The 14,797-nt window shown below is 34.5% G+C and overlaps 1 non-coding gene across 1 annotated transcript; it reads left to right on the top strand.

The window, feature by feature from the left end:
- The first annotated feature begins 8,802 nt into the window (after positions 1-8,802).
- LOC133807726 (small nucleolar RNA R71) lies at positions 8,803-8,909 on the top strand. The gene has a single exon (XR_009879624.1). It is a non-coding gene; the product is annotated as a small nucleolar RNA R71 (small nucleolar RNA).
- The last annotated feature ends 5,888 nt before the right edge of the window (positions 8,910-14,797 follow it).

A 14,797-nucleotide genomic window follows, 5' to 3' on the forward strand; every position in this document is an offset into this window, starting at 1 on the left:
TTGTGACTCATTAGTCAAGTTCGGCAGTAGTACTTTGCACTGGTCACATGGTATTGACTAATGAGTCAAGAACGGTTTTAGCATGTTTAACGCAAGCCAATAAAGATTAGATCTAATCGACATCTGCATTGAATGACTCAAGTGAGCATTAATGTCGGACCGACCTCAAGTTCGATGAAAACTAAAAGTGCTTGTCTAGCCAAAGGCTAATCACTTAGAGCTAGGGACAGAGAGCCCCAGTGACTGCTTAGTCACATGGTTGTGGGCGCCGAGCCCGTAGTGACTACCCATCAGTCACTCATCTGATTAGAGCCAGGGCCAGAGAGCCCCAGTGACTGTTTAGTCTCATGGCTATGGGTGTCGAGCCCCGTAGTGACTTGCTCGTCAGTCACTCATTATGGTTTACCAGAACCTCAAGTGTTAAATCACTCATCTGATTAAAGTTATAAGCTCCTTCATGGTTAACGTAACCACAAAGTGATATTCACTCACTTGTTTAGGGCTATAAGCTCTGTATGATTATAATGATAATCATTTGATAATATTTATATGCAGTATTGAGTTTTCTTGCTAGGCTTTGCCTCATGGGTGCTATGTGGTGCAGGTAAAGGGAAAGAAAAGCTCACCAAGCCTTGAGTGGAGAGCTTAGGTGGTGACGTGTACATATGCGGCCGCTTGACCACCGCGGCCAAGGAGTTTCTCAGAGGAACTAGGTGGTTTACCTTATTTTTGCCGGTTAGGTTGATGGGTTGTAAATTTTAAAATGTAATGATCATTTTGGATTGTAAATAACTAGTAAACGTTTTTATGGGCCCATGAACAATTTTTATGTTTTAAAAAAATATATCCTTTCCCTTTTGATTGGTTTTTCACCTTAACCTATTAATAACATTTAGATGTGCGTTTATAACCAAAGAACTCGATTAGTGAGTTAAGCACGGTTCAAAGTTCACAGTGACGGTCTTGGAGTAACCAGGGCGTTACAATGACTATTCTAGTAATCCGCTCACTAGGATCGCCTTGTACCACGCATCTAAAATATATCCCCATAACACTAGGGTCTCACTCATAACACATACATAATTACATTTCTGCCCATAATGAGCCAAAATTGTAAACATGCCCGAATTAACCAGAACGGGCCCACATGCATATTTAATTCACCTAAACATGCATATATATTCACATGACCAATATAAATCATCTATACCGCATAATCACACATTTATTAAATTAATTCCACATATAAACCTGATTATGCCCTCCTGACACAGTAACAAAGGCACTCAACCTTAATAGAAAATTTGGGACGTTACAAATTCTCAGCTTTATTTTGAACTAGTTGCATAATTCTTGGACTTTAGCATTTTAAAAAGGAGTGCCATTGTCTGCAACAATTTCTAGAGGGATCCCAAAATGGAAAATAATGTGCTTCAAGATGAAGTTCAATGTATCAGATTTGTTGACAGTTGATGGTCCCAAAATGGATACGTTTTGAATATATAAATCGCAAGCGCGCGAATCGTATATATAGTATAGCGTTCATGTAAGCAAGGATGTTGAACCCAGCGGAGTTGTCTAAAATCAAAAAGAAAACTATTTTAGACCAACATTAATAAACTCTAACCAAGCTCAAAAGATTGATGATGGGATATTGTGACAAGAAAATCAAATAAAGAAATTAAAGACAAGATATATAACTAAATTAATAATTGTAAACAAGACACTAGAAGAAAGATTATTAAGTAAATAGAATCCACAAAATATAAGTTCAATAATATTTATAAGTACATTGTTTCCCAAGTTTTAGTAATAATAGAAATTAATCAAACCATCACTTATTCAAATTAGATATTCTATTTAAGCACAAGTTATTATAGAAATATAGGATTTATCTTCACTTTTTAAGAAATCATTTCAAAGTATTTAGTGTGAATCAATCTAAAAAAACGACAAATAAATCAATAAATATTATTTATAAGGCAAAATATAATATTTTTGTTCTAAGCATTTGATATGCACAATTTAATGGCACACCTTAATCAAAGAATCGTATGATTTTTCACTATTAAAGAACAAAGTGTAAATATGTACTAACAATAAAAAATACACGATATTTAAGATGAAAGCAGATATTTGAAGAAGAAAAATCCATAAACTTTGTTGCAGAAATGGGAAATCAACATACAAAATAAATACTATCTAGTTACATATTGTATTATCATCACCTTAATAATCTTAAAAAGATTAGAAACTCATAAATAGAATAGAAATCACAAAACAAAGAGAATACATACTTGAAAAATGCTCTTGAAAAACACTAAAATGGAGGAGAGAATGGTACAAAAGATGATAGTAACCACAAAATTCAAGCACCCCAAAAATGGTCTTGAAATTACATATTTATAGCCAAAATGAGAGTATTAAAATAATCTACTTAAATTAATTAAATAAAGTAAATATGGCATGTAGAGGTAAATTCTAAAGTGTAATGTTGATTTTGTGGTGAAATATGTAGAAAAGTTGGGTAAAAAATTGACATTTTTGGACAAAGGGATAATGGGACAATTGATGGGCTCAATGAGGAGGGAGCTGAGTTTTGGTGGTTGTGGCAGCTGGGTCATGGGCTTTGAGCAGCAGGGGGAGGTGCATTGCTCGAAGGCTGGGTAGGCCAAGGCGGGCTGGGGTGCTATAGGTGGCATGGGTCGTGGGCCTGGGAGGCAGCTGGGCCAGGCGCGGGTGCGGGAGGGGGTTGGCGGGTTAAACCCCTATGGTAGCTGGAGGCGCGGGCTGGGCCGGCTGGCTAGCGGGCCTGGTGGCTTGCGGGCTCATGGAGAGGAGAAGGAGGCTGGTAGTTGAAGGGAGGCTTGGGTCATGGGCTTTTGACAGCTGGGCTCCTCTTCCCTCTCAAAAATACCAAAATTTTCTTTATTTCTTCTAGTTTTACTTCTTTTCATTTCCTTCATTTCTCTTGTTTTTCAATAGCCAAAAAATACAACATATTCCCTATAAAATATACATAAATTAAATTAAAACTAAATATTTTCAATAATAAAATATACAACATAAGTTCCATGAAAATAATAATTAAAACTTAATTTACTTAAACATTTAAGCTCAAAAGTGCACTTTTTACTTCTAACTTAACAATATTAATTTCAAATAATTAAACTACAACATATTACAATAAAATATCTATAAAAACATATAATAATCTAAAAAAAAATACAATGTGACTAATAAATTCAAAATTACTTAAAAAACTTAATAAGGTACTTCAAAAGTTAAAAGCTAAGCAACAACTAGCATAAAAAATGTGGTAAAGTAACTCTTTTTTGTATAGTTATCACACCCCAAAACTTAAAGTTTTGCTAATTCTCAAGCAAAAGAAAATTTAAACACAATTTTTTTTTTTGGTAATATCTTAAGTATTTTTTCAAAAATTGCACAATGATAATAGCTCTCAAAAACTTATGAATATAGATTAAGCTTATGTATTTAATGAAATAGTCAATCTAGCTTTCTAAATTATATTTTCAAGAACAATTATTTATCATATAAACATATAAAAAATTAGAAGTGTTCTTTATGAAAAAAAATATATATATAATTTAAGAAAAATTGACCCAATAATTAGAAACAAAGCTTAAGAAATATTCATATTTTTAAGAGAACTACAATCACACTCAATCAAGGTTCTTATCATTGGAATTAAAAGATATCACCAAAGTATTATATATATACATATTTTTTTTTAAACAAAACAATACAAAACACAATAAATATATTTTTGTTTATCAAAACGAACTTAACACAATTCTACCATCGTATTCGACATAATGAATAGTAAACAACCATTATACTCACTACCCCCAAACTTAATTTAAGCATTGTGCTCAATGTGTCAAAATATAAATATAAATTAAATTTTACATGAGTCTATAATTTAGAATGGTCGTACCTCATCATGGTGCATTGTCAAGAGAGCAAGAAACACTTAACAAAAAGTATAACACACGAAAAGAAACACACAAAAATAAACAAACACATAAACACAAGTTACCAAGATTAATTGCAAGCAATCAAATAACTTGGTAAATAGGATCCTCAAGCAGGATTTCCTCCACTTCATCGATTTTTAATTTTAAAAATGGTTTTAAATTTTGTCCATTAACTTTAAAAGTATCACCATTGTTAGGATTTTCAATTTCAATAGTCCCATGTGAAAAAACGACTCGAACAATATAGGGACCGATCCACCTAGAACGTAATTTTCCTGGAAATAAATGCAACCGAGAGTTGTATAAAAGGACTTTCTGACATGGAGTAAAATCTTTTCTCAATATATTTTTATCATGGTAAAATTTCATACGATCCTTATACTATTTTTAATAGTTATATGCATCATTCCTAATTTCGTCTAGTTCATTTAGTTGAAGCTTTCTTTTCTCACCTGCCTTGTCTAAAGAAAACTTTAATTGCTTAATAACCCAAAAGGCTCTATGTTCTAACTCAACAGGTAAGTGGCATGCCTTCCCATACATAAGTTTGTAGGGTGACATGCCAATGGGCGTTTTGTACGCGGTACGATATGCCCATAATGCATCAGTTAGTCTTAAAGACCAATCTTTCCTAATTGGATTCACAGTTTTTTCTAAAATGTGCTTAACTTCCCTATTAGACACTTCAACTTGACTACTAGTTTGTGGGTGATATAGTGTTGAAACTTTATGTGAAATTCCATATTGTTTCATCAAATGTTCAAATGGCTTATTACAAAAGTGTGTACCGTTATCACTAATGATAGCACGTGGTGAACCAAAACGAAAAAATATATTTTCTTTTAAAAACTGAAGCACAACTTTGTGGTCATTAGTGTGGCATGCAATAGCCTCAACCCATTTACACACATAATCAAGTCCAACAAGAATATAAAGATTACCAAAAGAGTTAGGCAATGGTCCCATAAAATCAATGACCCAAACATAAAATATGCTAGTTATAAGAATAAGATTCAAAGGCATCATGTTTCTTCTAGTTAAACTTCCTAACTTTTGATAACATTCACAAGCTTTACAATACACATATGTATCACTAAAGATAGTAGGCCCAAAAAAACCACAATGTAGAACTTTAGCAGTTGTTTTCTTACCACTAAAACGTCATCCAAATGCTTGATCATGACAAAAAGATATAATTTTATATTGGTCACAATTTGGAATGCATCTTCTAATTATTTGATCAAGATAGTATTTCAACAAGTAAGGGTCATCCTAAATAAAATTTGTCACATCAGAATAAAATTTAGATTTATCATGCTTAGACTGATGCGGTGGTATTTCTTTAGTGACCAAATAATTCACAATATCAGCATACCAAGGAAAAGAAGAAACATGCATCAATTGTTCATCAGGAAAAGCTTCAGTGATAGGAGTGGAACTATGTATAGTTTCAACAACAAGTCTAGATAAATGATCAGCAACAACATTTTCAGATCATTTTCTATCACGTATTTTTTATTCAAAAACTTGTAAAACAAGGATCCAATGAATCAAACGAGATTTAGCATCATTTTCTGACAATAGATATTTTAATGTGGCATGATCAGAATAGACAATAATTTTAGTTCCTAACATAATAGACCTAAATTTCTCCAATACAAAAACAACAATAAGAAATTATTTTTCGGTTGTGGAATAATTTAGTTGCGCATCATTCAAAGTTTTGCTAGCATAGTAAATTACATGAGGGTATTTTTTTTCAAGTCTTTGTTCTAAGACAGCACCTATAGCATAATCAGAAGCATCACACATTATTTCGAAAGGCATTTTCCCATCAAGAAGTCGAATAACAGGTGCAGTAGTAAAAAAAAATTCAATTTATCAAAGGCAACATGGAATCATTATCAAAGACAAAAGCATTTTATTTTCCAAGTAAATGACATAAAGGCCGAGAAATTTTGCTAAAGACTTTTATAAATCTTCTATAAAATCTAGTATGGCCTAAGAATGATCTAATTTCTTTCATAGTTTTAGGTGGGGGAACTTTTGAAATAAGATCAATTTTAGCTTTATGAACTTCTATTCCCTCAGACAAAATCACATGTCCTAAAACAATTCCTTTTTAACCATAAAGTGGCATTTGTCCCAATTAAGCACAAGGTTTTTGTCTTTACAATGAATCAAAACAAGAGAAAGATGTTGCAAACATTCATCAAAGGAAGAACCAAACACAAAAAAATTATCCATAAACACTTCAAGGAATCTTTCAACCATGTTAGAAAAAATTGAAATCATACACCTTTGAAAAGTCACAAGTGCATTGCATAATCCAAAAGGCATGCGACGATAGGCAAAAGTCCTGAAAGGGCATGTAAATGTAGTCTTTTCTTTGCTCTTCTAGGGCAATGGGGGTTTGGTTATACCCGAATACCCATCAAGAAAGCAATAATATGCATGGCCAGCTAAATGTTCAAGCATTTGATCAATAAATGATAATGAAAAGTGATCTTTTCTAGTAACATTTTTTAGCTTTCTATAGTCTATGCACACTCTCCACCCCGTTTGTACTCTAGTAGGGATTAATTCATTTTTCTCATTTTGAAAAACAGTGATCCGAGACTTCTTAGGCACAACTTGAACTGAACTAACCCATTGACTATCAGAAATAGGGTAAATGATACCTACGTCTAATAATTTAATGACCTCTTCTCTAACTACTTCTTTAATGTTTGGATTTAGCCTTCTTTGACATTCCCAAGAGATTTTAGAATTCTCTTCTAGATGGATTTTATGCATACATATGGATGGGCTAATTCCTTTAATGTCTCCAATGGTCCAACCTATGGCTTCCTTATGTTTTCTAAGGACATCTAACAATTTATCTTCTTGTTCTTAATCTAAGGAAAATGCTATGATAACAGATAAGGTTTTAGACTCTCCTAGAAAAGCATATTTTAAATTTTATGGCAAAGGTTTTAGGTCTATCTTTGGAAACTCAGAAATTGATTAAATATTCTCTAGGGGTGAGAAAGGTTAAGTGATGGTATCATTTAAGGGCATAGACTCTAACAAGGAATTCACATCATTCATGGAATCATCAACATGTAAGCTCATACCAAAATATTATTCACAAAAGTCAAGCAAGTCATTTCCATCATCTTCAAAAGTATTCTCAATCATGTTAACTTCATGCACTTCCTCACACTTAACAGATTTAGCGACATAAAATACATTCAATTCAATAGTCATATTTCCAAAAAATAATTTTAAAATGCCATTACGACAATTAATGATTGCATTAGATGTAGCTAAGAATCGTCTACCTAAAATGATAGGAATTTGAGCATGCACATTTTCCACAAGTTGAGTATCAGGAACAATGAAGTCAACAGGAAAGTAAATTTTATCAAATTTTATGAAAACATGTTCTATAATGCCTCTAGGAATTTTCACAGAACGATCGGTTAATTGAAGAGATATAGAAGTAGGTTTTAGTTCACCAAGACCAAGTTGCTTATAAATAGAATACTGCAATAAAATTACACTGGCACCCAAATCAGGTAAACACTTGTTAATTAAATGATCACCAATAAGGCATGGAATTGTGGGACATCCAGGACCTTTATATTTAACAAGACTCTTATATTGAATAATGGAACTAGCTTGTTCAGTTAAAAACGCATTTTTAGGAACATTAGTGTTTCTTTTTACAGTACAAAGATCCTTCAAAATTTTAGACTAGGCGGAAATTTGTTTAATGGCATCTAAGAAAGGGATATTGAGACTAACTTGTTTAAAAACTTCTAGGATGTCATTATATTGGCCGCATTTTTTAATTGGAAGTAATCTTTGTGGGAATGGAGATTTTGGAATGAAAGGATGGATTGGAGTATCCTTGTTTGAAGAGTCATTGGCATTAAAACTAGAAGGTTGACTCTTTTCTTTTTCTTTTTCAACCTCGGGTTTGACAATGTTCTTTCCGGACCTAAGAGTTGAAATTGATTTGGCTTTTCCACTATGACTAGACTTTCCTATCTCATATTGACCTTTTGGATTTGGGATAGTTTGACTAGGGAATTTTCCTTTTTCTTTATCAGCTAAAGCAGTAGTGAGTTGTGGTACTTGTGTCTCGAGTTTTGTAATTGATTGAGACTGATTTTGTTTGATTTATTGAGTGGATTGCATAAATTGTTGTAAAGTATCTTCTATGGAAGGTTTCCTTTGTTGAGGATGTGGTTGATTTTGTGGGGCATGAGTTTGGTTTTGCTTGTTGTATTGGTGCCCTTGATTTATTCAAGGTTGGTTTTGTCTCCATGAAAAGTTTGAATGGTTTCTCCAATTTGGATTATAAGTGGATGAAAATGGGCTATCATTTGGTTTCCCATAAGCATGAAGAGCATTAGCCTCCTTAGAAAAGGCCTCTTGGCAAGAAGGACATGATTGAGCATTATGGGAAGGATTAGAACATATAGAACAAACATCTTTTCTGGGTTGCATTGGAGAATTTATAGTTTGGCTTATGGCTAAAGCTTTTACTTTTCTCTTTAATTTGTCTAAGGATGTTCTTAAGTCTAATTCATATTTTACTTCTTACCTTCCTCCTCCTTTTGGTGAATTAGTTTACCTAGACCTAGGATCAAAATAATTTCATTGTTGTGAATTGACAGAAAAATCTTCAAGGGTGTCCCAAGCCTCTTGCCCTTGAAATTGTAAAAAATTTCTGGTATGTGTGGATTGAATCATTTGACGATTAGAGGGAGTCAAACCATCATACAAATATTTTACAAGTCTCCATTTTTCAAAACCATGACGAGGAAATTTTAATAATACATCTTTAAATCTTTCCCAACATTCATAAAACTCTTCATTATCTTTTTGAAAAAACTCGGAGATTTCTCTCCTTAGACTATCAGTTTTAGACATAGGAAAAAATTTCAACAAGAATTTATTATAAAGTTCATCTGATGTAGTTATAAACCCCGTGGGAAGGGAATTTAACAAAACTTTTGATTTGTTTTTAAATGAAAAAGGGAATAATCTTTGTTTGACCGACTCCTCTGAAAAATTTTGAAATCTAAATATTGAGCAAATTTCTAAGAAATCTTTGACATGCATGTAAGGATCCTCTCTATCTAACCCATAAAATGATGGCAATAATTGAATGATTGATGGTTTAAGCTCAAAATGGGTGGCAGAAGTGGTAGGAAAAATAATATATGAAGGAACATTAGATGAAATAGGTACAAAATATTAAAGCAAGGTATTTTCAGGCACAACATTTTCATCACAAGATTTCTATTAATATTAGCAATTGGTTCCATGATGCTAAAATATTTACTAACCCTTTCAATTTTAAACAAAGATAAACGTCTTTTTACCAAACAATTTTTAGAGTTACGTTCTCAATGATGCATACAATTTTCACAAACAAGGCAACAAAGATAATCTCAAGCAAACAATTTTTCTGATGTGGAAGATCAGTAAAAACCGCAACGACAGAGCATACTTAGAATTTTAAGAGATTTCACAGTAATATAAATTTTATGGTTTACTTGTCTCGAGGCCTATTTGATTCCACTTACTCGCAAACTACTAACAACTCCCCGAGGTTAATTTGTAGAGGGAGATTGAGAATTTTGTTCAAATTTCCTTTAAGCAAAGATTGCTTATGGCGAAAAGACAAGATTAAGGTTTTTTTCAAGTATTTTTTTCATAATTAGATAATAATATGATAAGCGAAATAAAATAGGACAAAATAGAAAATGTTAACTAAAATTGAACAAGATTTGGAAGGCATAGCATGCCATCAACCATAACAAAAATTAAGTAAAAGCTAGGAGGTGAAATTGCCATCAACTAGTAAATAAGGTAAAAAAAAAACTAGGAGGCATAAGTGTCATCAACTAAACAAATGACTTGGGAGGTATAGCATGCCATCCGCCATAAAGAAAATAAAGCAAAACTAGGAGGCAAAATTTTCCATCAACTAGTAAATATGCACAAAAATAAATAAAGAAAATTACAACAAAAGTTAGGAGGCACAAGTGTCGTCAACTAAAAAAAATAATAGAAAGCATAACTATAAATAGATATATATAAATAATTTTTTATGGGTGGTAGAACCGTCCCAAATTTTCTTCTTATTTTTCTTTTTTTTAGTTTTATATATATTTTATATTTTTGTATATATATATTAAGTGAAAAAAAATTAAATAACTAATAAAAGAATTCACTAACATTGAGATAAATTTCATTTCTTTTCTTGCAACTCCCCGAAAACGGTGACAAAAACTTGATGGACCCAGAATGGGTACGTTTTAAATATGTAAATCGCAAGCGCATGAATCGTATATATAGTATAGAGTTCGTGTAAGCAAGGATGTTAAACCAAAGAGAGTTGTCTAAAATAAAAAAGAAAACTATTTTAAACCAACTCTAATAAACTCTAACCTAGCTCCAAAGATTAAAGATGGGATATTATGACAGGAAAATAAAATAAAGGCAATAATAAAGAAATTAAAGACAAGATATATAACTAAATTAATAATTGTAAACAAGATGCTAGAAGAAAGATTATTGAGATAATAAAATCCACAAAATGTAAGTTAAATAATATTTATAAGTACATTGATTCCCAAGTTTTAGTAATAGTAGAAATTAATCAAACCATCACTTACTCAAATTAGATATTCTATTTAAGCACACATTATAGAAATATAGGATTTATCTTCACTTTTTAAGATATAATTTCAAAGTATTTAATGTGAATCAATCTAAAAAAATAACAAATAAATCAATGAATATTATTTATAAGGCAAAACATAATATTTTTGTTCTAAGCATTTGATGTGCACAATTTAATGACGCGCATTAATCAAAGAATATTATGATTTTTCACTAATGAAGAATAAAGTATAAATTTGTGTTAATAATAAAAAATACACAATATTTAAGATGAAAGAAGATATTTGAAGAAGAAAAATCCATAAACTTTGTTGCAGAAATGGAAAATCAACATACAAAATAAATGTTATCTAGTTGCATATTATTCATCATCACCTTAATATTCTTAAAAAGATTTGAAACTCATAACTAGAATAGAAATTACAAAACAAAGAGAATACATATTTGAAAAATGCTCTTGAAAAACACTAAAACAGATGATAGAATGGTAGAAAAGACTATAGTAACCACAAAATTCAAGCACCCAAAAAATGGTCTTGAAATTACATATTTATAGCCAAAATGAGAGTTTTAAAATAATCAACTTAAATTAATTAAATAAAGTAAATGTGACATGTAGAGGTAAATTCTAAGGGGTAATGATGATTCTAAGGGGTCAAATAATTAAACTACAACATATTACAATAAAATATCTATAAAACATATAAAAATCTAAAAAATTACAATAAGACTAATAAATTCAAAATTATTTAAAAACTTGATAAGTTACTTAACAACTCAAAGACTAAGCAACAATTAGCATAAAAATGTGGTAAAATAACTCTACATTGTAGAGTTATCAACAATACAATAAGCTTCTGCCACCACCCACTTAGTGAAATAATTTGTAGCCAATGATGCATAATATTTTCCCCCAACTGCTCTTGGTAATTCTCCAACAACGTCCATCCCCCATTTAGCAAAGGGCCATGGCAAAATCACTAAATGAAGCTCATGAGTGGGGCGATGGCTGATTGGAGAAAAGTGTTGGCTTCTATCACATGTTCTAGCGTATTCCTTAGCTTCCGTCCTTGTAACGATCCGAATTTGCTAATCAGACTTAGGGCCTTGATTAGTGTGCCTGGAGGGCAATAAATGATTTAATATGCTAATACGTGGATTTATGTGAATGTATGATAATGATGCATGTTTAATTGAGTTAGATGTGCATGTGGGCCCCGTCTGGATATTAGGGGCATAAGTGTGATAAATGCGATGTGTCTGTGTAGCACGATCCGAGATAGTCCTGGGGAGCGGTTGGCCAGAGAGTCACAACGAGGTTGAGATTCGGACTCGGGGTGAGTCGAGGGGTAATTTGGGTACTAGGTGTGTTATGGGGTTATCGGGACATGAAAATAAATATTTGGAGATATATTTGAGGATAGAATGTCTAGGAGGGAGTATTGGGGAAATTTACCATTTTGCCCTCGGGGACGTTTTGGTACCCCGAGCCTTGAGGTAACCCTTTAGACTTAAGTTAAGTAAAACAAAAAGGAGGAATTACTTAGAACTTTAGGGAAACTGACATACACATTCTTCCTTATCTGAGATAGATTTCATTTTCTCCTCTCTTTCACTCTCTAAGGCAAACTTCAAGGGAAACTTAGGGGAAACTAACTTAAAGCTAAGGAATTTCAGCTGGGGGAATTAAGGGAGCTTGAAGCTTGAACATTTAAGCATAGGGAACTGGTTCTGAAGCTTAATTCAGCAAGGTAAGCTTTAATTATGGGGATTATGTTGAGAATTGTGGATGGTTTGTTAGAGTATGCATGTTAGTTAAGTTTGATCTGTGTTTGGGTATATTAGTTGGGTTTTGGAGCAAATTTTGATGGGTTTTGATGTTGTTAGTGAGTTGTTATTGAGCTGGAATATATGTGTTAATTATCTGGGTTTGATAGATGAGTTTTGGGTTCAGTGATGAGGACCGCGGCCCTAGGATGGGCGCGCCGTGGCCCGTGTGCGCGCGCGACCGAGGGTGGTCGAGGAGTTCATGCGCGCTGCGGCGCTTGGTGCGCGCGCTGCAGCTCATGTGTGTTGTAGGGGTGTGCTATCCTCTGTTTTGAGGCTAGCTGCGGCTCTTGAGGGTGGGGTCACGACCCTTAGTGCCAGTTTGAGTTTTTAAGGGTGTTTAGGCTTGGGAACTCAATGGGTAAGGCTCGGGATGGATTTTATCAACCGAATTGATAGAATTCAAGGTCCCGGAGGTTAAGGTTATGGCTCGGAGATATTTATTGGATTAGAATTTGATGGATGGATATTGTTAATATGTGGTCACTAGGGATTCAGAGAGGCTCAAGTTAGAGGACTGTGTTCGGGGCATCGGTGCTTAGAAAGCTCGGAACTCAGGTAAGAAAACCCTTGTTCCCATAGAGCTTGTGTGCAGGGCCGAGCCCAATGTGTGTGAATAGAATTAGTATGCAAGGCTGAGTCCAATATGTTAGAACTGCGGGGTGTAGCCCTTTAACTGAATATGCTAGAACTCTGTGCTCATTTGCTATGCAATGTATGTTTGATGTGAATGATCGGCAAGAGCCAGGAACGGTGTAGACCGAGAACGGCGAAGGGCCGGGAACGGCGTCGGGCACGTTGAGTGCAAGGCCGAGAACGACAAGGGGCTGGGAGCAGCGTTGAGCACGTGGAGTGCGAGTTGCCAGGGCAAGTCCCTAAAAGGATACCTGGGATATCCTCATGGCGTGGTCTGCGAATCCAGGGCTTGGTAATGCCTGGGACGGCTAGGCCGTATGTGTTTAGCCCATTGGTGGCATGTTTATATGCTCAATCTATGTGTTGCATATGTTATCTGTTTGTGGGTTTTCTTGCTGGGCTTCGGCTCAGAGATGCTCTGTGGTGCAGGTAAGGGTAAAGAGAAGGTTAGCCAACCATGAGTGAAGCAAGCGTGAGGTGGCGTGTACATGTTTGGCCAGCCTGGCTGCCACAGCCAGAGGATTTTTGGGAGATGCTTGTAAATAAACTTAGATTTTATCGTTTAGTTAACTTGGTTCAATTTCTATCTTGTAAATGATTCTAAACTGAATTTTGGGATCCCAGGTGTCAAACTTTTGTGGTTTTCAATGAATTGGAATGATTTCTAAAGTTTTTCCTTTGTTTATAGCTTAATTACACTGTTTACTCTAAAACCTCGATTAGCAAGTTGATTGCACATCTTTAAACTCACTTAATAACGACTCGAAGGAAGTAGGGCGGTACAACTTGGTATCAGAGCGAGCCAAGGTTATTGGTTCTGGAGATTGACCGAACATGTACACACGTAGTCAGTGACAGGCTTAACTCAGGGTTGGTTGGTAAGATTGGCTAATATGTCTAAATATGTGTTTGAATGCCCTGTATGCCTGCTTATCTTATATAGAGCATGATGAATGAGTTAACATATGCATGATGTTAGGGCATGGCCCGTTGTGTGTTGTATGTTATATGAAATATTATTGTGGATGATCGATGTGTTTGGGAGGTGGTTTTTGGGTGTTGTTATCATGCCTGATGAGTGGCGTCGTTGGTTGTAGGCATATTTGTTGAGATGCCTCGACAATCAGCTAGACTCCGCGGCAGTAGGGCCGAGGATGAAAACCAGGGTCAGGACCCTCCACCTGCCCCACAGAACTGGCAAGAGATGTTTACTGAGATGGAAGCATGACTGCAGCGAACAGAGGAAGAGTTGCGACAGTTGAGGCAGCAGGCCCCGCCTCAAGTTACTGGGCTGCCAATGCAGCATGTTGCAGCGCCAGTGCCAATGCAGTCTACTCAAGAGAATAAGTGGGAACCTTTGTATGAGAGGTTCAAGAAGCAGCATCCTCCCACCTTTGAAGGTGGATCAGACCCACTGCGGGCAAAGCAGTGGATGAATATGATTCCCTCAATTTTGGATTTTATGAGAGTTCAGGGGAATGAGAGGGTAGCCTGTGCTAGCTACATGTTTAGAGAGGATGCCCGCATTTGGTGGGACGTGGTGGTTCAGAGAAGGGATGTATCAGTTATGACCTGGGAAGAATTCAGAAACCTGTTTAATGAGAAGTATTATAGTGTGGCAGTGCAAGCTGCAAAGGTTGATGAGTTTA

The sequence above is a fragment of the Humulus lupulus genome, chromosome X, assembly GCF_963169125.1.
Source record: "Humulus lupulus chromosome X, drHumLupu1.1, whole genome shotgun sequence".
NCBI classification, from domain to species: domain Eukaryota; kingdom Viridiplantae; phylum Streptophyta; class Magnoliopsida; order Rosales; family Cannabaceae; genus Humulus; species Humulus lupulus.